General features: G+C 28.6%; 1 protein-coding gene across 1 annotated transcript in view; it reads left to right on the top strand.

The window, feature by feature from the left end:
* The window catches only part of LOC118069326 (uncharacterized), a 158,896-nt gene that overhangs the window by 30,184 nt on the left and 103,620 nt on the right, over positions 1 to 25,092 (top strand). The window lies entirely within an intron of this gene.

Below are 25,092 nucleotides of genomic sequence, written 5' to 3' on the forward strand. Positions count from 1 at the left end.
TTTCTGAGAATTAAATAAATAAATAAAATGTCACATTAAAATTAATATTTCCAAAATAATATAATTAACTATTCTGTAGGATTCATTTGGAATAAAAATACAATATACCCCAGGCAACAAACAAATGTTGATGTTTTATTAATTTTATATCTCTTAAAGATATAATAAGCCTGACATGTGAGGATCTCGGTGTTGAATTGGAGCACAAGATTGAGACGAAGAGGATTAGGGATAACTGTCGAAGGGTCGAAAGAAATATAAAGGAAAACAGGGGATTTAGTTAGGGGATGTTTTTTTAACTGCGGGGGGAAATACTTTCATTCATCCTTTTATAATTGGAGATGAAAAAGCTTATTTTTCAATGCAATTTATCGTTGGAGTAACTTAAAATAATACGAATTAAAAAAAAATATCTAGAATATTTTGTTTCATGTATGCACTGATTCAGAATAGCTTTTTTTATTTACTTTTCAATACTTTGTGGAACAAAATATGAAATAAACTAATTAATAGTATAAGAACTCAGCCAGAATATTGTTAAAACGAGTTTTACTGATGAGTTTTGATGTTTGAAGAGATGAGAAAGTGGAAATAGTAACATAACGATGAAACGAGTGGGCGTAGTAGAATAATTAGACAAGGCGGGTTGTAGATGTCAAAGGGTAATGTTGAAAAAACTAGACTGACATTCAACCGGATACGCTCATTAATTAAAGGCCTATCGTGAGAGTAATACTTTACCACTCTTCAAATGTTTAACAATAAATAACTTAACACACAATATGTATTTATTTAAAACAAAAGAAAATTTCAAGGATTAGTTGTTTTTTTTTTGGGGTTATTCACGAGAATGTTAAGTACCCTTGAAATTCTTCATTTTTTTATTTTATTTTTCTCTTTCTTTTTTTGGCATTAAAACGTTCATTTACTTTATTTTATACGTTTTTTTATGCGCAAAAAAAGCAAAGCAAAGACCTATATTTTTCATCTCTATAATTATTATTGTCATTAAAAAAAATTCTGTTGCACAATAAAGATATTTTTCTCATCATTTTTTTTTTTATGCGACACAGTAAAAGTTCGTAAATATATATTTGAGAATAGATATGAGAATATAATAACTATCAAGCGAGGGAAAAAGTTGGATGAAGAAAAAGCAAAATGTCATAGATTAGAATTTAAAGAAAGTTTAGAATATTTTTTAACAACTACTTTAAACTTAAAAATTTAATTTACAGAAAACTGTCGTGAAAATAGTTATTTTAGAGGTAAATTAAAGTTTACTGATGAACTTTCAACATTTATTTTAATTCAAGCTACTCCGAAAGTAATTTTATTGCAGTTTTTCAAAAAAAAAAAAGAGCAATACGTAATAAACATTTAAAAATTCGAGACTCCTCTAAAAAACCAATCAATTTTTTTTAATACTTTTAAAAAAATATTCGAAAAAATCTTGTTATAATAATCTGATTTTTTTTTGTATCCTCCATCCCGGCAACGAAATCTCTTTTTTTCGCGTAATCAAAAATAAAAAAAATCTCTTTGGTTCAAAGAGGAGGAGCTGAAATAAATGGTGTAACTTTTTGATGTGATAATTTGGGGGAAAAGTGACGGATCGAATGTATCATCATTGTTGCATCTGAGTATTGAATTGACATTATCAAACGTGTCGATCTGGCTCACGGGATCTACCAAGCGCTGACAATCGTTGAATTGAGGCAGCAGGAGAATCATGTACACGCGTCCGTCCGCCCACAATTGATCGTATGTATAGTAACAGCACATACTCAGAACCCTGGATAATTTTTTCGCAGGTAGTAGAGTCTCATTGTTGTGCCAGATGTACCGCGCGGCTAGGATTACATCTTGCACAGCCGGATTACCAACTGCCTGCAAGTTTCCCCCCTTCTCCCCTCATATCTCTTCTTTGCTTCGCATATATATATATTCCCTTTCGCCCTTTTCTCTTCCATATCTCTTCGATCCTTTTGCTAACATACCTATTTTTCTCTTTACTTTATTTTTTTTTCTTGGTCCATCGCCTCCATTTAGAAGCAAATAAGCTTTCTTAACTTCTCCTAAATATAATGTGTCTTCCAAATAATTATTATAACGTTTATTTAATTTTTAAATGAATTTTTATTTAAAGAAAATTATTTTTGCTATGGGATTTTTTGTTAACAGGATTGTTACTAGTGGATAATTTTTCCTGGAAATGAATTATTTATTCATTACATCATAATTTTTTATCCCTTCATTTTTCATGGTTTAATAATTTTTTATTCCCTCTACCAATATGCTTTATTGATTTTATTCCACCCTTTCACACTGAATAAATCAATACAGCATTAAAAACTCGTCATTTTTTTACACTTAAAACTTCAAAAGTTTCATTTCTTTATTCATATAAAAGCTTCACCATAATTTCAGATAAAATGTAAAATTCAAAATTAGCTCTTAAAAAATTCACAAAATTTTTCCTTTCACTACACATATGCATTTTTTAGTATTTTATATATATATTTTCATAAATGCATTCTTTTATCACGTTCACTCGTCGTACCAATGTAAGATAAAAATAAAATTTTTGCATTCTTTAGATGTATAAAGAATAAAAAAAAAAAGAAAATATGCATTTATTATTAAACTTGTGTGAAATCTCTTTCATTGAAGTAAAAATTGAAGAGAAAATCTTTCAACACTGTTTCAGTGATGGAAATAAATGCAGGTAACAAAAAAAAAAAAGAAAAACTGATAAAAGCATGTATGATGAAAGACTATTTTTATTATGGTCACTGTTGGAAAATATAAAAGTGGTTTTTCCGATTTCCCGAGAAAATCCACGATTTCATTATAGAATAGAAGAGAGTTGCGCCAGCACGAGAAAATTCTAGGTAGTGTGTGGCGCCAAGCAGGGTCAGGATGTAGACTCAGATGGTATTAGGTTAAACCAGACATCTTTCAAGAGTGTCTTGGGACACTTTGGTCCCTTTAGATGTATGTTTTTTCTTACTTTCTTTACTCCTTTGCTATCCATGTACCAAGTTCTGCACCTGGAACATGCTTCAACCTCCCAGCAGACCTTTAGTCCGTCTTCAAAGCGTTCTTTTTCCCCTCTGTCAGTTCAGGTGGTCTCGACCCACGGTATTCATAAAGATTTTTCCGCTCCATTTTCAACCCCGACCCTTAATACTGCCTGCACCAGAAAATCATCCATTGATATAACTTCTTCTATTTAATCTACTGAGTTAATAAAAAATAATGATACAATTTTATTTTACTTTTTGGTCAATTACTACTTTTTCCTTCACTAATTCTATTTTATGTATTATATTATAACATTTCCTACGTTTTTATTAAAAATACCTAAATAATGTCAACGTGATAAAGAGTTTAACTCTAGATTGTTGTTCAGTTTAATTTAATAAAAATTGCATGTCATGTTTTAACAAGCTGAAAAAAATATAAATCAAATCATACAATGCTTGATAGAATTTAATTTCCGGTAGATAATAGTGTTTTAGTCATTTAAAAATATCATACTTCCAAAATAGAATTTATATTAACAATTATTAATAAATTTTAGTCTAGTCAAAATAATTGAATCTATAATATTTATGAACTAATACAATAGAAAATATACATGAACTTTTTTAAAATGACAGTTATCTCAAATTAATAAAATAAAATGTTGAGAATAAACACAAATAAATCTTAGAATCTCAGAGTGTATTAAGCATCATCCAGTTGTTGTCCTTTACCCAAGTGTCTTGAGGATAAGTTTTCAACTACTTATGAGCAATTAAGAACCATGACATAAAATTAGCAGTGAGTGCATTATTTTTATTTCATCTCAAGTGAACTTAACGTTTTATAATGAGAATAAAGTACAATGGAGGTTTAATTAAACAAACTTTATTCATTTGTCGCGACAGTGAAGGTGTTTAAGGTATTTCCGTGTGTATCTTAACGCATAAGCAGACAAAAAGTTTAATAATCAGTGTGAAATAGAAGACTGGTGGTAAAGATGATGATGGTGGTGTCTACATGTGTGGACTTTCATGCAATGAATATGTGTCATGACGTTACTATGCAGCTGTACATCATGGTAGGTAATTCAAGATTCGATTGAAGTAGGTACTGAGACACCTTGAAAAGTATTCATTGCATTGCCATTACTTGTCTGCCATACATAAGGAGTAGTAGATGCTATAGACATCAGTTTGTTATCTACTATGTCGGCGTCCCTATCTTCTAAGTCAAAGGAAACTGATGAGCCACTTGACGGGTTCCAACGGGATCATGCTACCACCAACAAAGTGACATTTTTTTTTTCCTATTCTCTCTTTCGCTTTTTAGTTCTATCTATTTTCTACTCATGTCGCTTTTGTACACACTCTTACTACTACTTCGCGTCCTTTTATACCCTGGGATATAGAGAAGTGTCATCATTGCATTCCATATGTGTGTCTACGACCCCGAAGCGAAAGTCGTTTGCCCTCTACTGCCACCCTAGAAAATAGCCATTGGTGCAAGACAAAGAATTATCGTTTGTCTTTGTCAAGGGAATAAACTTGGTAAAGTGAAAAAAATTGTAACAAAAAGTATTTGAAAAAGAGATGATAATAATAAAAATAAATATTATTCTCGGGGGTGTAAAGGTAAAAGAATGTGACGTTGGATATTATTGCTGTGGTGTTGATTGAGAGATGGTTTTGCCTGTAATTAATGTAAGGCTTTTAATCAAAAGTTTTCCAAATTGAGTTTATTTCGAAAAAATTTCATTCATTGCCATTTTTTTCTGTGCTTTAACTTACACATCCTAAATTAAATTTTTTTTCAATGACTTTTGAAGGTGAATGCATTTTTTTACTCAACATCATGACTTCTTGGTTGAATAATATGTTGTTTGAAATGTATTATGTCAAAGAAAATTATTTTATAGAATGGTGAGCGTAAAATTTGTGTAATAAGTTTTAAATTGCATCAGTATAATGAGTATCTTTTGTGCTCCTATGGATGTCAATTGCATCATTAATTCGTAAGAAATCGTAATAGAAAAATGTCTTCCCATACATACATACACATGTAATTCATTATTTAATCACTATTAATTAATAACATCGGTATACAAATTACAATTCTTCTCTCAGATATCATTAATCAAAGTTGTATTTTTCTGTTGACTAACATTTTCTTATTACGAAAGTGTTTACTGAATTTTTCTATCACGTCACATTTTTTTTTTTTTTATTTCCAATTTTTTTTCTTTCTTTTCTACCAGCTTCACTTCCATTAATTCAGTAAATTGAAAATACATATTGAATATTTAGAAAATAATTCCTGGAACATTATATTTAATAAAACTTAGTATATTAAAGTAATAGATTAGTTCAGCATCAAACAATAATTTATTAACTGCTCTACATTTAACCATACCACATGTTAATAAATCTCAAACCATCATAAATTCTCTTTAGACTAGAAAAAAATGAACCTTGGAAAAAATGATTCGGCCTAGTTGATGAGTTAGAAAAATAGTTGACGTGATTGAAAGTCGAGGAATATCAACGTATTGAAACACACGTAACAAACTATAATTGGATCGTGATTAATTGATTGGATAAAAAAAAATATCACAGATACATCGAGTCGATGAGAGATGTCTCTCTCACTGTGGATGGTTTAAATTATACGGCTTGTTAACCCCGTTCATCGTCACTGTTGTAAATCATAACTCTGTCGTGAAGGGGTGGTTCTGTTTGCTCATGGAATCGGGGGCAAGAGGAAGCTAGAAACTCGTGGGATTTAAGGAAAGAGGAACGATAGGTACTTAGGTCCTTAAGTACAATTACCTTCCATAATAATAAAACTTTTCTCCTTCTAATGATTTAATGTCCAGATTAGTCAACTTAAGGGGTCACGTTGTTCCTAGAAGACAGACTTACGTTTTTTACTATCACTCAGTTATGTAACTTTAGGGAAAATTTTTTTTTTATTCTCCATTAGTCAGACATCAATCTTCATTCGGGATTAAGATTAATGACAGCAGTTTAATTAATTGTATGTTCGTTATTGCTTTTTAATAATTGAACAGAGCACTTTACAATATCTGACATTGATATAGCTAGATGAAATGGAAGCATTAGAGTGAATATTTCAATATGTGGAAATTTAGTATCTCCTAAATTTAGTTATAGAAGTGATCGAATATTGTTTTTCAGATCAAGATGTCTTTCTTCATGTTTTTAAAATAATTTTAAATTGCTGTTATTTTTAATAAGATGAAATAAATTAATTGGATTAAAAATTATTAATAACATTAAATTAGAAGAAATATCGCTATCTTGATATTTGATATTGTAGAGAGCAGTTGAAAGAGAAAGATTTGTAGCTTAACGACAAGAGTTTATTTTTCAGTTTTAATTAAAATGAGTTGTTGATGGTCTTTTTTTTTATTTTCAGCTGATTACACTAAAAAACAAAATAAATATAGTTTTGTTGGGGAAAAAACCCGGCTTTCGATGATCGTCTCGATCTACGTAGTTGGGGGAGATAAGAAAATGTTGGTGTACTTCATACACCATATTAGGTTTTTGTGGAAAACCAATTTACTTTTTAGAATCATTTCCAAGTATAGAAAGTATGATGGTTTTAGAATATATTTTTATTTAATATATAACAAAAGAAGTGAATTTATTGACAATTTTTTTAATACATTTATTCACAAGATTCATAGATTTAATTATTTATGGATAAAAAAAAATCATTTACTCTTCGAGTATTAACAATATTTATCAACTTAGTTATTTTTTTGTGGCTTCTTAAATATCATAAACCACTGAAATCAATTTAGAATGGCCACAAAAAACACAATAACTTTTTTTCCAAGCTTCTCAATAATTGGCTGGCTCCCAAATGAACCATATCAATTATTTTCATGAAAATAAAAAAAAAAATCTTATAATAAATCAAATAATAAAGATATATATATATTTTCTCACATCGAAATGAATTTTTTCCATCTCAATTCTACCTTAGAACTCCTGTCGACGGCCTCGTGCTCATATTTGTGAAATTGAGTTTCATCCGTCGTATATATCCTTGGACAGTGAATTACATTTAGAGATTTTAGTGGGAGCATGTAGCACATACTGAGGTCAGCTCTGGTGGGTTTATAGTACGTGTGAGGAATGGTCAGGAAGTACTTCTTCTCTTATATAAACCCTTTTCTCAAATCTCATTTAAAAATCTTTGTCAAATCTACGTGAAATTAAAGCTCTCGAGTATTACACTCAGAATTTTTAATAAATTGTTAAAAAATTAAAAAAAAGGTATTTTTTTTTTTTTGTCAACATTTTTATGCAAATAATTGTGTTACGTTTATCGCATAAGCGTTAAAATGTGGAAATTGAACGAAAGATCTATTGTATATAACGATGGGTTATCAAAGCCAAAAAATATTCCGCGTGGAAGATAAATCGATCGCTTTTGAAGGGGATGACAGGTTCGCATTCCGTAGTCAAAGTATTTCGTTACCTGGAAAGATGTGCCGTCTCGTTTTGCATAATACGATGTTCAAACCCACCGGGCAAACTCGACCCATTTGGCTTCACTCTTCACTTCTTGTTTTATATATATATATATTTTCTTTTTTTTTTTTTCGATTATGACTCTCATGTTATAACCCAATCTACCATCTCGAAAAAATTTTTTTTACGACCTTTTTATCTTTTACTCCTTGCAGGTGTTTTTATAAATTTTCTTTGTACACTTTAGTCTCCGATATATGTGAAAAGCTTTTTGTTTTATTTACAACAATAAGGACTAATCCGACATAAACCTGTTCCTTTTATGTAAAAAGTTTAATTTAACATCAATAAAAATGTCAAAAGTTAACTTTAAAACGGTCAAAAAATTTTTTTAGTTCAAATTGTTATGTATTCTTGCTACGATAATTTTTCTAAAGCTCAAACAATTGTTATTTTTATTAGCAAAAAAATAATACTAGGGATGGAATGTGAATTTTATTATTCATTAAAAAAATTTAAATAACCTAATCATTTTACAAGGAACGTATCATCTCGTCACTTTATTATTTAATGATATATATTTTTATGTTTAATTCATATTCTCTTACCATCAGAGAAGAAGTTCGAGGGTAGAAAAATAAGTAAGACATTACAACATATCCTTTGGGTTAGATGGCAATGATGATAAGATGAACATGCACGTGCAAGCTAAGAACTTGAGTATTATTAATAACTTCTTATTGCATACACTGCAAGCTTGAGCATTCATAATTTTTTTAAAATAGGTCAGAAAAGACGATGATGCTTGCATTCTTTTCTAAGAAAAAAATTACATATTGATTGATTACAAAGCAAGAAAATCACTCGCGATTAAATATTTATTTAACGTCCTTGATGCTTTTAAAAAATTAAAGCAGTACTGATTACTTAAAGAAATATTTTTTTAATATAAAATTAACTGAGTTGAATAATTTAATAAAAATAAATGATGGGTAATATTATTGGTAGTGTTTTTGGACTTTGATAATTTGCATTTTTAATGCATAAAACGACGGCTTATCAATTCATAATTGATGGAATAGAGTATCTAAAGACATTAAGAAAGATTTCAGTAGATTTAGTATGTAGAAGAAGAGATTTTATTCCCTTAGGAAATAAAACGAAAATCTTGAATATGAAATTGGAAGAGTTTGTAATTTTCAGAAAGTGCAGAATAATTTATGAATACCACGTAGTAGAGAAGTCTGTGAGGACTAAGATAAGACTGACATGACGAGTTAAGTGTGATTAATTATTCTATAGTATTATATCAAATGTGGATAAATGCAGGAATAAAAGATGGAAAAAAATATTTTATTTCCGTTATAACTTTCATAATAGTCTATAAATATGGATATATACACTATAGATAAGAATATCTATATAAGTGTTTGGAAATTCACGTAAAAGTTTATACACAAATTGAAATTGCAAAATAAAATTGACTATTGAAAGAAGAAATTAACGTGGAGAATAGTCAGCAATGGAAATTCAAATAAACTAGCAGCATCAATGCAGGATTTTATTGCGTCGACACTGAGAGGGAAAGAATAATTGAAATACAATTTACTCGATGGTGAACATCGAATTTCCGTATTAATTGATCACCGAAGAATTGGAGAATCGAGAACTAGAGTTTGAATTGCAGATATTTTAGAAAATTTCAAAATATTTCAAATACCTTAAATTATATGTTTAATTTTTATTAAATATAAAAATACCAACATTTTTTTATCTACTTGAATAAAATATTTTACAGTAATTATTTCAACTAATTATAAAGTATCAGCATTACTATTTTTAAATAAAAAAAAACTGCCCATTGTTATTTACATTCCTTTAGTTTTTCAGTTATTGGATTTTGATAAAAAAATTTTTTTTTGGTGGTTTAATGCATTTTTTCGTGCTGTTTGTATAGAAAAAATATTCCAATATTTTACCTCGTATGATAAATTTTTTTTTTTATATAAATATGTTGAATTTTTAGTAACCAAGTATTTTTAAATTTGATTAATAATTAGAATCCTTCAGTTGCTACAAGAAAATTCATATATAAAATATCATCGACATAGTCTAAGTGGATTTTGGGATCGGAAGTGACGATTTAATAATTATTTGATAAGTTCTAAGTTGAGTAAAGGACGTTTGATAATAATAGGATACTACATCCTTTCCATTCCAACTGACTTTTAATAAAATTAATTATAAATCCCATGTATAACCTCGTGCATAAAAAGACTATAATTTCTATCGAATTACGACATTATTAGCAATTTAAACAATGCAAACTATTTACAAACGGAAAATTAATTTCAAAAATTTAGTTTGATTAATATACAGTCTTTCCAGCTGATGGTATTACTATTTGAAATATTGAATAATTATGCTACGAATTGATTGCACATTAATTAAAATAATTCAAGCGTTATTAGTATCTAATAAAATGTAATTAATAATTTTATAACACTTTAATAATTCAAATAAAATGATTTATTAAGTTGGAATATAGTGAGAAAGAGCTATGTATTTAACAAATTTCTTTTAAAATTCAAATTATTAATTTTTTCATAAAATTTTCATCATTTGAATTGAAAGATAATTAAAGAAATATTAATACTAAAAGGCAGCAGTTTGAAATGAAATTAAAAATGACTTTGGTTCATTTGGTAAATTACGTAGTTAAAATAATAGAAGTAGAAGAGTGCAAATATGATAGAGATAGAGAGGAAGGATGAGATGAAAATCATTAACATGTGCGGCTATATGAAATTTCAACACTGTGGAGACGAGAGTGCGATGTTAATTAAAGTGAAATGGGAGCATAGAAGCACTACCGGTCTCGACAAATGTCTTTATTATTCTACAGGGTTATAAAATGTCAAGGCACTTTAAAACATTTCTATTCCATTTTACAACCTTTGACAATTTTTCATTCGTTATTAAGATGTATAAATTCATAAATACTCACTGTCTTATGTTGTGTTAGTAAATATCATTCATGCAATGACAAATGCATCTTATGAATTATTTATAAATATGCTGAATACTAGAAATGGACTGCTATTATTTTTAAATAATTTCAGAATAATCAACTATATTACATTAAATTCAACTATAAAATTTATTTCTTTCAATTAAATGGATTGAATAATATTTTAATTAATGATTAAGCATGAAGTTAATTCAAGAAGTAATTAAAGTCATAAAACAAAAAAAAATTGACCATAATTATCGAAAGAATTTTTACTAACTAATTTTGATAATTGATCTTTAATTTATTTTTTAATGAACAGAATGATTTTATGTTTAATTAAAAATATTCTACGATTTTAATCAAATTACTTCTCTCAATTGATTTTAATTTACACTTTAGTCATTTAATCATTATTATTTTATTGGCATTCATTTTTATTTATCTCTCTCCCGACTAAATCGATAATAATTTTTTTATTAATAACTAAATGGAATTTCAGAAGATAATAATTAATGAATCTGCAATACATAATTAACGACAAAAAAACATGGATGGAATTCTATACATGAAATCGTGAGCCAAAACAGGAGCAAATTTTCCTCGGGCAATATATCAAGTCTTCTGATAAATTATCGATAAGATTAAAAGATTATACTTGGATCCAAGTAAATCAGGTCAGTTGGATAATGAAGAGAACAAATATATGGAGTGAAAAGTCATTTGTTGAAGGAAAAGTAAGGGGACCACGATGTCGTTACTCGTGCCAATGAGAAGCACATTTAGGGGAAACGAACAGAAATACTGAGTGTTAAGGGCGGCGTCGCGACGCCTGGACAACGTCGTTCGCCATCTAATTCCCCACCAAGAACAGGAAATGAAGGCGGTAGAGAACAAAGAACGCATTCACACAACTACTTGTCTTCTTTAACCACCGACAATAAGTTTTGCGGGTCTCCATTGTTGGACTCTCAAATCTATTTACAAGTTTCTTTTATATTAAAAATGTTTTAATTAAATAATAGTAATAAATAAAAATATTACAGTACAGATATTTTTTTCTAATTTTTGCTGCATTTTCGTTTTTAGCAACTTTTGATTAAAAATCGCAATTTTTTCTTTTTTAGAAGATATTTTTGTAAAGACAAAAAAAATTTTAATATTTTCTTGAACAAAGGATCTAGATGAAGAAAGAATAGGTATTTTTTTCGTAATAAGTGCTAATAATATTTTTGGTTCTTTTCTCACGAAAAATATTCACGTCAGATACAACGGTACATGGAAGAAAAAAAAATCATGGCTGGAAAAGTGGGCAGCGAGAGGAGGATATGGATGCTCGAGGGGCTGATGGAGAATTGGGATCGAGGTGTATGCAACCGCGGTAATTCTCGGTGGACAGGAAATGAAGTCGGCGTGGGACAAAGTTTGAACGACTCTTGGCCTCGGCGTTCGACTCTAGTGACAACTACCATTATCGTCAGGGGGAAATTAAACTTTTCTAATTATTTCGACAGCCATTGCCCAAGCTGTAAACCATACTTCTTTACAGCTGCTTTAATCATCTCGTATGTTGTGATATCAATTCTGTCAGATAGATGGAAAATTATTGCTTCACTTTCTTTTGGTGATTTTATGTCAAAGATATTGCTTTAATCTAATAATTTTTTTTATCTCATTTATACTTCCATCTTTTTAAAAAAAAAAGCTTACACATCATACAAGTTCCATTCTACATTTTTCGATTGAAAAGAATTTTTTAAAATTTATTTAAAACAATTTTAGAGGAAAAGTACATAGATGATAGAAGAGATTTTTAATGGTAAAGGAGGTTTCTCAATTGTTAAAAAATATTTCTTAACAGTTAATAAATCTTCTTAACTATTAAGGAATACAATGTACCAATACAATCCATATTTGATTGTGGATTATATGGTTTTCCTAATATAGAATAATATAATATTGGAATAAGGTTAGAATTTGGTTTGTGCAAATTTTGATGAATAAAAGATATGCATAAGACTAAAAGTTAGATTATAAAAAGTGAATTGATGAATATGATAGTTTTGTATCATATTTTTCTTGTTTCTTCTATCAGTGTATTTGTATTTTAATTTTTTTAAGTAATGGTTTCCGATTGCTTTAAAAACGATTATGACTTAATTAAGCGACTTATATAAGTTATTGTTAATGAAATTTTTTTTATCAAGTACTCTAATTATAGAAATATCGGAAAACTGAGGGGAAAAAATATTAATAATATTTATAGTAGAATATATAAATGGAACAAGCGTGTGAAAGATTCCATTTTCTATTTTTCAATTGCATATAGACCGTTTGAATGCACGTTAAGATGCTTATTTCTATAATCGTCTATTTGCGGAAACCCATTTGCAGCTGCATCCTCCAATATATTCTTTATAATGAGAATAGAGAAATTCAATCGATTTTCGATGGCAAGTCTCATCGGCACAAGCAGTTACTCTCTTATCTTGAAATAAAATATACGACTCGTTGAGTCTTATCGAGGATTACCCGTTTTTACGTTACCCGTTATTGCAAATATCATTCCATAAACCAAAAGACAGACATTACATTTACACTTTCTACACTTTCACGTATATTATTACTTGTTCCTCCGTGGGTTTATATTGATATTATAATATTTTTTATTTTTCCATAAATATATTTGTGTCGTTATTTAAATAATGAAGGTGTGAGACGCGAAGAGAAAGGGGATTATAATGGATTAATAAAATTGTAAGTTGAATTTTTGTTTCAATTTTCACGCTTCCAGTGTTGCGAGCTGCACAATGAATGCAGGCGAGTGTACAGGAAGCCGGAAAAGGATAGGGTAATGGGGCAAAACGTGGTATGTGCGAAATTCTTGAAAAATTAGCGGCTTTCTTCTCTTTGAAATTCTTTAAAGGATCCGTTGATACAAAAAAATTTACAATATGTTTTTCAATGAAGATATTTGAAGATCGTAACTATTACATTTTTAGAGACAGTTTATTTAAATAATGAAATATTTCAAGAAATGTTATCCGTTTTTAGTTTTTTAAAGTTGAAGTAATTTTTAAAATATTTTAAACTAACTTTTCACGAGACTTCAAAAGCTGTTAAGTTTTCCTGACTTATTAAATTATCGAAAATGTGATTATGTTACCAGGTTTATTTGTGTTCGTCTCAACCGCAGATTATTGAAAATTCACATTTGCCATTATTAAAGAAGCTATAAATGTATTAAAGACTGTGGGAATTTAGAATGATAATTGAATTTTTAACAGAGTAACGAAGTAACCATGATGTGAAAAGATTCAATTTGAACGATAAACTTGATCGACATTTCAAGCCAAAAGTTTAGTTACGATGTCTTCTAGTCAGTATCTTCCAACAAACTTCTCGGATTCTTGAGACTTGATAGGGCTATCGACCTCAACGCCAGCAACTTCTCAAAGTACATACATAAAGAATGAAGAGACAACTCGTATCGTGGGTATCATGTAGTTGTTTTCTGTCCTTGTCTCCATCATTTGAAGGGAAAAGACGATACTTGATCGGATTTCCCATTCGATTTCTCGCACCGACCACGGAATTTATTCCTCCAATCTCACTTCTTCCGTGCAAATTGCATCAAATTGCTTACAATCACTATTCACTCATTTTCTCGGTACATCTGTTACTCAACTGCAAATTAAGTTATAGATTCTTGTTGTATTTAATTTTCTACAAAAATTTTCTTTTCTCGTAAATCAATTTCCGCGTCATATAACAAATCGACAAGAATCCATTTTTATTCAATAACTTTGTTATCTTTTAAATATAACTTTGCAATGTTGAGGAAAAATTTCTATCAAGCTATGAAGTGAAATTGTAGTATTGTAAAAATACATTTCCACTTGGCTACTGAATGAAGTGTTATTACTTTGATTATTTTTGTTTTTTCAATTAAATGTACATAATAATTTCGACTTGAGATTTAATATCAAAAAAATCAAATCTATCAACAGACTACATGTCATCATATTGAATATCAAATACACCAACTGTTTGAATAGTCTAAAAATTCATTTTTAAAAGTCTCATTTCCATTAAAACAATTATTCAAATATTCAAAGTTTACTTATTAATTGAAATTAAATTTTTTTGAGTCCAAAAACGGTGTTATATATCATATAAAAAATTCCTCGAATTCATTTATATTTAATAGAGAATGCGTTTTAATATCGAATAATAATATAGAAATCACGATTGTCATGGAAGATGGAGTAACAACTTCGTGATGTTTAGTTTTTTTATTTTCATTTTGTGGATTTCTAATTAAAAATTTACCACAAACCTGAATATATTCTAGAGCCACAGAAAAACATTATTAAATATCTACATAAAAATATGACATTTCTATTTTAAATTTAATGTTAAAATTATTTATATAATTTATTTAAAAAGGAATAAATAATAGTTATTACAACAAATGGGATTTTAAAATTAGGCAATCATCAAATTGTTCCAAGCGTAAATAAAAAAAAAAAAAACATCTGTCTAACCAAGAGAAATTTAGAAAATAATCCAAGTAATAACTTACTTTAAATCTAGTTGCTTCAAAATTAGTATTATTTGTTATTTATTTTGAACTTTATTATACAAAAGTATACTCTACTACTAAAGTTACACCTCATTTAAACTTTCGAATAGCAATCTTTAACTGCACAAAATCTCTCAGCCTCTAGACAAATTTTTTCAGCACTCGAGGCGTTTTAAATTCTTTTTTACTCCACTGCTTTAGTTAAAGAGTATGTACATATGTTCGTAGACATGTTTATATACCCTCTACAGTCCAAACCATTGAACCGATTTCAATAAACGAGGTGTTTAAAAATTCAATCCAAGCACTTTAATGACACTGAACATTTAAATTACAAAAAAAAATAAGATGGCAAAATTTTGATAGGAAAAAATATTTTCCTTCTCTCTTCAATGTTCTTTATACACAACATTATAATTAAAAATATAATCGTTGATGTGTTTTAAATGTACTCTGAATACATTAAAAAATATTTTAATCTCACCAGCAATCTTTAGCTTTTGTGGCACAAAAAAGTAACTTCCTGGCGATCAAACAGTGAGAAAAAATACAAAAAAATTTTAACTGTGAGTAAACTTAAAAATCTAGTTCAACTATTGCATGGACCAGCAGGAATATAAAGATTTTTTATTCATTAAAATAGTTAAAACTGGAATGCTGTGATAATGTTGTAAATATGTAATCCATTTCTATTTGAAAGCATATAGATTGTCATTACAAGCTTTTTCCATCGAGATAAAATTTTTTTACCAATAATATATATTTTAGTGCCTCAAGTCATGCACGTACAAGTATTCAATATAGGAAACAATTGATTTTGATCGGGCTATTGAACTTTTAGAATGGGATAAGTATAGGAAAAATTAAATGCATTAATAATAAAGCTTTCTCCCTATTCTGCAAGTCGCTAGAGCGATCGATTGAATATTATAGTCTTCTGAAACGTTCATAAAGACACTTTTTTCACTTGTATTATTGTTGTTATTATTATTATTGTTATATTTTCATTATTCAACCCCCTCAGTAGTGTACGGAGTTCGGATAACTGTAAAGACTCATTTATATTCACACTTCTATATATGTTTACGATAATAATATACTGATACACTCTCAACTGTATTTTATATAATTACAACAATTTTCAAATAAAACTAGATTTCCATCTAAGTCTATTACACGTGAAATATACAACAATGCTACTTTTATCTTTCACACTTTATATATGGTATTATAGTCTTTAACTCTTTACATCATTTTTATAGAATTATTCGTGTTTTTCGTCTACAATTTAACATCTACCAAGATAAGTGGACAAGAAACTTTTCACCAAGTGTACAAAACTGTAAAAGCACATTAATAAATAACAATGCCTTCTTTTATGTGTGGTAATGTGAGCTTGCCGTTTATTACTCTTGGAAACTTCTCGTACTGTGTTTTATATAAAAATACTCTAAAACGAAATTCTCAACAAATAATAAAAATGCTAATTATACTTTCACGTAATTAAAAGTATATTTTTTAATTTACTTCATTTTTTAACTTTTATTCTTTTCCTTCAATGCTTCTTTCATACTTGAGTAAATTTTGAAGCGCACTTTTTTTTTTTTTTAATAATTTCATTTAATTTTCTTGTCTGCATTTATTATTCTTTTAATTAAAACTCTTTTATTGGATCAAAAGTATGATTTTTTGTGTCAGTTGGTCGTGATGTTATTAACAGAAAATGTATATAAACCTTTGATATCATAAATTGATTTGATAAAAAGAATAATTTTTATATGTAGGAGATGTATGAGAATGATATGAGTCAAAAGGGGAAGAAATAATCAAATGTTAGTTAGCCAGAGGCGAAGTTGAAATTTAGCTGATAAAATTTAATTTTAACGTCAACTATTTCGTTGACATTTTGTTACAATATATTTATCGAGAGTCAGCGATAAAGATCGTCACGTTCGACTTTATGTCATATGTTATATATTGAATTTTACTTCATTTGTCGCAATCTAAAATTTTTTTTAACTTCAACCTATTTTTCACTCTTTTTACATCAGTTAATAAAAATCATATTTTGACGTTATCAATTACGTATATTAGAAGCTTCTCATTCGATAATTATAATCTATAATTCCATTATTGACTTTAAATAATTTTTTTTAAAAATATTATTGTTGAAATTAAATAATTGCTTTTAAATTTAAAATAAACAGCTTCTGAAATATTTTAGAAATAAAATAATGAATTGTCTCATCGATTCTTTTCTTTAAATAAGCTCTAATTTGAAAAATTCAATGTTTACTTTTAGAATTAAAAAAAAAAATTCATTTTATATCTTAAAGAATATTTTTTTAGTGTATTGACCTTAGGTTGCTATGTAAATATTATTCTTCATCATTCGTCATTCTCATAACCCGGAAAAAAAAAAAAAACAATTCAAAAATTTTTCATCCACAACAAAGTCAAAATCTGTTGAAAAATATGAAAAATCGAGGTGTAAAAATCCAAGGAATTTATTGTCATAATGATAATAAAGAATAACAACGTATTGTAAAATGAGGTGATGATAATAGAGGAAGAAGGGAATGTCTACTATCGTCATCAAAATTCGGTTATGCGAGTCATTTTACCTTCTATAAAATCTTCAAAAAAAAAAATATCCCATCACCTTTTCTTTCAAGGGTGTCCTCTTATTTTTCCTTTTGACAACTTTCTTCATAATATTCCTATTTTTTTCAACTGTTGACTTGTGAAATCGACAATGTCAATGAGCAAGTAATGTGAGACCATCAGTGGTTTATTTCACCACATTTGATCAGAATATTTAAATAGATGATTTTGTGATCTTGTCATAAAAATTCTTCATTTTCGTACGGAATTTCCTTGTCATATCCGTCATAAAGCAAACAATGTCACTGAGATCGACGTAGCTAAGTGTAAATAAAGAAGAAAACTCGACAATAGTTTTGAAGATGACTAACCAAAAAATCAACAGTCACTCTTTTTAAGGAATACATATTTCTTTTATTAGCATATGAAGTTTTATTCTTATACATTTTATGCTTACATCATCATCAAGTATACACGATTTGATTTATATTAAATAAATAAATATCCAGCAGCTGCAGTTGTTGTTCAACATTTCATTTTCAATCATGTATGAAGGCAGTGGTTGAATTTAGAATGTCGTCGATAACATGAGAGAAAATACCAAATAATGGATTGTATTAATGATGGATAATATTATTCAAGTTATTTTATTATTATTAGACTTATTGTTTAATGCTATTAATTAAAATCATATGAATAATGAATATCATAAACTGTCAAATATGCACACTATTCAATCAATAATGTCATTTTTGAGGTTTCGTGATTTGACAGGGTTGGCTTGACTATCCCAAGCCTCTAATTATTAAATTGTACTACTAAATAACATTGAGTTGATCTGTTTTGGTCGGTATTTCGAGTGATTTCATGGAAAAAAAATTTGATATGTTATTTGTGTTTGTTGAATGATTATTTTCATATCAACATTTTTATTCACATGTTGCAGTGTTCAACAGTTCAAATAAGATATCTCGAATGTTTGATTCAATTAAAAATTTTGAAAGCAATATATGTATAGAAATTTATTAAGAAGTTTTTTACAAATAAAATTGGTTTTTTACTGCAAATATTAATAGATAAAACAAAGTTTATACATTCCAGTCTACTATGTTACATTATTCTACTGAAAAAGTTTGAATATCCTGTTCTGAAAAATTTTATTTTGTAAATAAACTTCTCTTGTTTAATAAAATACTTTTATCATGTTTCCAAGTAGAAACAATACACAAAAAAAAAATAGATCAATTTGATAAAAAATGAATAACTAATATTTGATTTTTATCCTTTTAGCAAAGATGTCATCGCGAGGTTAGAGAGAAAATTTGTTGAATTAACAAAAAGCACAATACTGTGATAAATATTGTTGCAGAATAATATCAATATTAATCATAAAATGATATGATAGTTAGTATCAATCAAGCCCTCATTCATAAAATTTAAAAAGCAATTTTTTCCAAGTCTCTAAAATGATAGAAAATGTTAATCGAACTATACACATCATTAAATATAATAGACATTACAAGTGTGAAGCATATTAAAATTAGTTATAACACAAACCCCAAAATCTCTTCATCAAGTAACAATAGTGCTAATCATGAATTTCATTCAATTTGGAATACGAAATTTTCTGAATAGAGCAGCATTACAGTAAAATATTGAACGTAATTAATCAGCAGGTAAATGAAAAAGCCCATGGTGTTTGAAATATCGAGCTTAAACCTGAGGTATATATTTTAATTATCTACTGGTATATTAAATATACCCTGAATGGATATATACAGAATCGTTTTTTGTTGATGACGTCTAAGAAAGAGAAGAGAAAAAGAGTTTTAGTATTAGTTCGTAGATACACCTGTCAGTGGCAGAGCCGTTTAAGTTTAAGAGAAGCAAGAATAAACGAGAGAAGGCTCGTTCGTATTCTCTTTTCTCTTTGCGATGGATCCAAGTCCATAACAGGCATTAATTACGCGAAATAATAACCTTTATTTTGCGTTACGAAAGCAAGCAATTCCTTTTTTTATTCACCATTTTCTTCTTGCTCTTCTTCCTCCTTTAGATCTTGTTATTCGTACTTTGGCTCTTGAGACTGGTTCATCCGTCTTGATAATCTCATGGCACTATGAAAGGCGCCGCGGGGTCGAAGCTTGTCCTCTCATTCTCTTGTTGCAAAGTATCCTCTTCTTTCTTTAAATACATCCATATACTCTTCTTCCTCATTTCTTCGGACTTTGCATTTTTTTTACCTCTTGCCGACCCACAGTTCTTTCTTTCCTCCTTCAAAGTTGCTCCTCTTCGTACAGGTATGTGAGACTAAAGTCACGCCGCAGCACTACACCAACTCTTTATATTTCTCTTTTCTTCCTCGTCTTCTTCTCCTTCATCTTTTATGCCTTCTTTCGCTCCTCCTCACACTCTGACAATAATTTCCCTGCAGCTGCACTACTCATTCTTTCTCTTTCTCTCTCTTTGCCATCCTCGTCATCCATATATGTGTCTTGTTCTCCATTTTTTTTATCTCCAGTTCATTCTCTATCCATTTTTTTGTACGTACGAGTTACTGAATTTTAGAAAATTCACCCGGATTATGGTATTTTTTTTTGAGCTGACTCAGGAAGAACAGTAAAGGGGTTATAAAGTAATGAAGATTTCAGAGGAGAGGCAACAGAGTAATTTTGTAAGTGGAAAATTCGAATTTCTCTTATTTTTATATTTTTATTATTTTTATTCATACGCAAGGCACGGTTTACGAGTGTTCGGAAATGAGTTTCCAACTTACCAACCCAGAAGTATGTATAGCTACTACTTGGTAATATTTCAGTCACGCAACCGTCGTAAAATTCAACTTTTGCTAAAACTTTTAATTTTAACTTCTAGTTTGGCACTCGTCATTTTTTTCTATTTAGCCTCTTATGTTATTTAGTTATTAACAATTACAATTCGATTTTTTTCATATTACTCTTCTGCAATACAACCTACATTTTCGTTTGGTTTTTAATAAAAAGCTTTCATGCTCGAGCTCAATTGATTACAATTTTATTTCTGTTTTTATTTCAGTTGATTTTTTGCATGCATTTCTGTAATGCTTGATGCATAATAATTATTTAACCGGAAATATAAGTTTATCTGAAAATGTAAAATTTTTATGGCTGGAAAAAAACAAGGGTATTTGGTGTAAAATTGACCAATTCTTTTAAAAAAAATCAATGGATAATGATACCAACAGGTTTCTCTTGATGTTCAAATGCACTCTGAAAAATTAAAAAAAAAAAATGTTATTTTTTAATTCTACTTTACAATTAATAAAAAAAATACTCATTTTGAGATCAACATTCAATTGAAATCTAATCACTTTAAGTAAAAATTTACTATCGAAATGATATTTTCTAGTAACGGTCAATAAATTTCTGAAAATTCTATCGAAAATAAACAAGATAAATTCTTCAAAATAACATTTTTACGAGCAGTATGTTACTGTTGCAAGTCTCAATAAAAATGAAGAAAAAAAGGAGCGTTGAGAAAAAAAAAATAAATACAAAGTAAATATAATTTTTATCAGCGTAAGAGCATAAATGAAATAATAAAAGTTAAGACTAAGTTGTTATGAAGGTGCAGCAGTTTTAGTAGGAAAGTTTGATAAAAAAGTTTTTCGAGGAGCATAAAGAAATATAAGTGACGTTCGAATGAAGAAGTGTGTATTGTTGGTCGTGATATTTCGTATCGAATAGGAAAAGTTTAGTCAGCCAGAAGAGAGGGTGAAGAGTAAAGATTGTAAGGGTCGACGTAACCTCACGGTACTTTTGCGAGACCAATGCTGCGGGACTATCGGCCATGTATCAACTGTAAAGCGTATCTTGTAATACTTTGCCGCGTTCGGAGCCGCGAGACTATCGTCGATGTACCATCTGCGTCCGGCATACACCAGTAAAACTTTTGACTTTACTCTTAACCGCTTTGGTGCATTTCTTCTCCTTACCCTCCCTCATTCCCCGCTAAAGTCCAAGAAAACTGTAGAATGCTTTATTATAATTGCATTTACCACGATAACTTTGAGATTTATTTGCTGTATAACCGGCATATATTCCCCTACTAACGTTTATGTTTCATTTCTGTGCATCATAGGCCCATAATATGCCGGAAATGTTTGAACTAACGTAATTTCATGCTCGTGCAAACATATTAACTTATATACCATAAGGAATACATGATCAATGATCATCTCCAACAGCTTTTAGCAAAAAACTTTACCTTCATTATGAAAAACCTTTATTCTTTAATTGTCCAAGACTTTATCCATTAACTAACGTCCAATTATTTTTTTTTCCTATTATTAATATGCACTTGGAAATAATTTTCAATTGATTTAGACATGACAGACTGCTTGACTAGGAAGTCTTTAGGAGAATAATTTTGCACAAAAACTCAAGAATTAGCAACTGTTTGTTTGTTTTTTTTTTTCAATCGTAAAAAGTTGAATGGCAGAGTTGTGGAAGGTCTTTTTTATTTGCTTTATTATCTTGGATGTTTTACATTCATTAGCGTTTAATTAATATTTTCTAATTAGTTGATTTATGGTTGGAAAAAATAGTAAATTGGTTATGGCATGATGGTGGTCACTTATGGAATGTATTTCATGAAATACAATTTGTAATAACAAATATTTTAGGTTGTAATTTTGTGTTCATTACTTGTGGCTTAATGATAATAGTTGATTTGTTGAATTATCCAAAACGTAAATAATAATTAACTAGTTATTTTTTGTTGTGTAACGGTAATTACTTCATTACAAGTAATTATTAGATTTTGTTTTGGTGGATTATTTATTTACAATAAAATTAATTAACCTCTAGGGCTTCACATGTCAATCTGTTTCTATTTTAAATTATTTTTATCGACCTTTAATTATAAAATGTTTAAAGCAGACCTTCACTTCCTGGGTCAAATCCAATTATTATTACCATAAATAAATCTGCAAAAATGAATATTAATGTTGTAAAAAATATTTGCTTTGCAATCAGTTATGAGGAATACTCGATTATGACATCAATTTATTTGCTTTCACTTGAGAAGTATTTTTATTTTTGAAAAAATAATTTTTACTTTCATTTAAAAGCTAGTTATTATACATTTCGTCGCATTCAACCACTTGAAGAGTTCAGTGGTACCAATTAATTTGATTATTAATATAAATATCTGTACAAATGTGTAATTTGACAAGGTAATAAAAATAAAAAGAATTTTTTCATCGACATCTCACCTGTTTCGGCGTATCAAAGCGAGGAACTTGATAAATAAAACATGAGAATTGGTACTCAACTCGGCATATATATCGTCGTAAAATCAACGCCACTTATCCTCCCGTCGGCATATGCAATAACCGTAAAAATTGTCTTCTGGAAAAATTCAGAAGCACGTACATTTCATGTTTCCTCTTGTTTATTTTCATTTTTCTTCTTTTCTTTCTTTCTTTCTTTCTTTCTCTTTAACACATCTGAGCACACTCTGATTTTTTATTTTTTTGATCTGCCGAAACATTTCTCGCCTTTTTGAAGCAAAAGAAGACCGACTCGACCGCCCACAAGCTATATCGCACGCGTCAGCAGGACAATTTCAACAGCTATATGAAGTAATATAACGGAAACTCTCTCTTTCATTTCGATGTACGTTTCCTGTATAATTTTTTTATATATAATTTGCAGTCTCTGCTGTTATTTTTAATTTTTATCACTAGATAAAGGAGAAAAATTCCATTTTATTTTCAATAAAAGGCTATTTGAATGCAAATGATTATTCATTATCTCATCAAAAATATTTAACAATCACTTTCCATCGATTCTTGTGATTAAATGTGTTTATTAGCCAAAAAAAAAAAAATAACTGTATATATCAATTCTGTCTTTAATTTATTTTTTATTTAAACAAAAGAATTCCAATTGGATTATTTTAAAATTTTAATAAAATAAATCCTCTTGATTGTTAGCCTTTTTCATTCACTGTATTCAAGCAGTTGACATTTTCAATGTTTGACGATGACCAAACTCAAATTCAGAGAAGCTATACATTGGTTACAGCCTCATAGATACAACCGTATACACTTTGTATTGTACTAGCGTTGTTTTTCATTGACATATCGCAATAAATGTAAAAATATGTGGGGTCTACATAAACTACATGTATTCAGAAGAATATCGAAAAATGTATGGATTTCTCGTTGAATCAGATATATATTTGCTCTATCGATTTTTCACATACGAGTACAAAAGTTCTGTTTGAAGAATATTTGGACTATGATAGCGCAAAGAGTTGAATATTTTCAATTTTCTATATTTATTCACGAGCTCGTTTTCTAATGGAAAATACAGAAAAGAAAATAGGAAGAATCAATTCAATTGTGTATGGTGATATTCTTCTAAAAGATCTGGTGAATTTTTTTTTTTTTTAAATATTTTTGGTTAATTCAAAAAAGAGAAATTAATAAATTTACATCAATTTTAATTATTTCGTAATCAAGAGATTGAGTTTAATTTAAATTAATTATAGATTTTCAATCATAAAAATAGTTTGGATTTTCATCATTTATTCCAGCTTGAATTGAAATTAAATAATTAACAAGAAATTATCTTTCATTGAAGTCTAGAGGTGTAAATGGTTAAATAATTTAATTTTATTTTATTTTAAATTTTTCTTGAAATATTGTATCATATATTTCTATTACAAACTAAAATATTGTGACCAGATAAGTGATAATTCGTCTTCAAAAATAATGTGATCCTAAAAAAAAAAAAATGTTAAAACCATCTAAAAATTGTGTCTTTAGGGAAATACCTTTTAGCATAAAACATTCAACACCTCTTTAAAATAAACCAACAGCTTTTCACACCAGCTATATTTTTCTTCAATATCATTAAACACAGTCACTTGACATCCTTCTATTGAACAATCATTAACCCAGTATATTTACTCCAAAAATATCAACTCCAATAAACTGATGAATATTTGCTGAAAATAATCAATCAAAAAAAGCTAACGAAATAATTTTTTTCTTCAATTTCATTAAATGTATTATTTTCCAATAAATTATTTTTATTGTTATTAATAGCTTGACAAATACGGTCAATTTTGGTCAAATAAAACTCATCCAAGCTCTATTAAACACAAAAAAATGTTATCCTATTGTCATAGGCACATTCCCCTTTTGTAAAGCCATAATATTTGAAAGATGAGATTTTTTCAGACTTATCCATAGCTCGAATATAGATTTATATGTTTGTTCCGGACGCTTTAGCTCGTATTATAGACAGATTACGTATTCAATGGCTATAATGCGTGTCATATATATTGAACATCTCAACTAAAAAAATTTA

This window comes from Chelonus insularis, unplaced genomic scaffold, assembly GCF_013357705.1.
Source record: "Chelonus insularis isolate UGA/USDA-ARS -01 unplaced genomic scaffold, ASM1335770v1 contig_406_pilon, whole genome shotgun sequence".
NCBI classification, from domain to species: domain Eukaryota; kingdom Metazoa; phylum Arthropoda; class Insecta; order Hymenoptera; family Braconidae; genus Chelonus; species Chelonus insularis.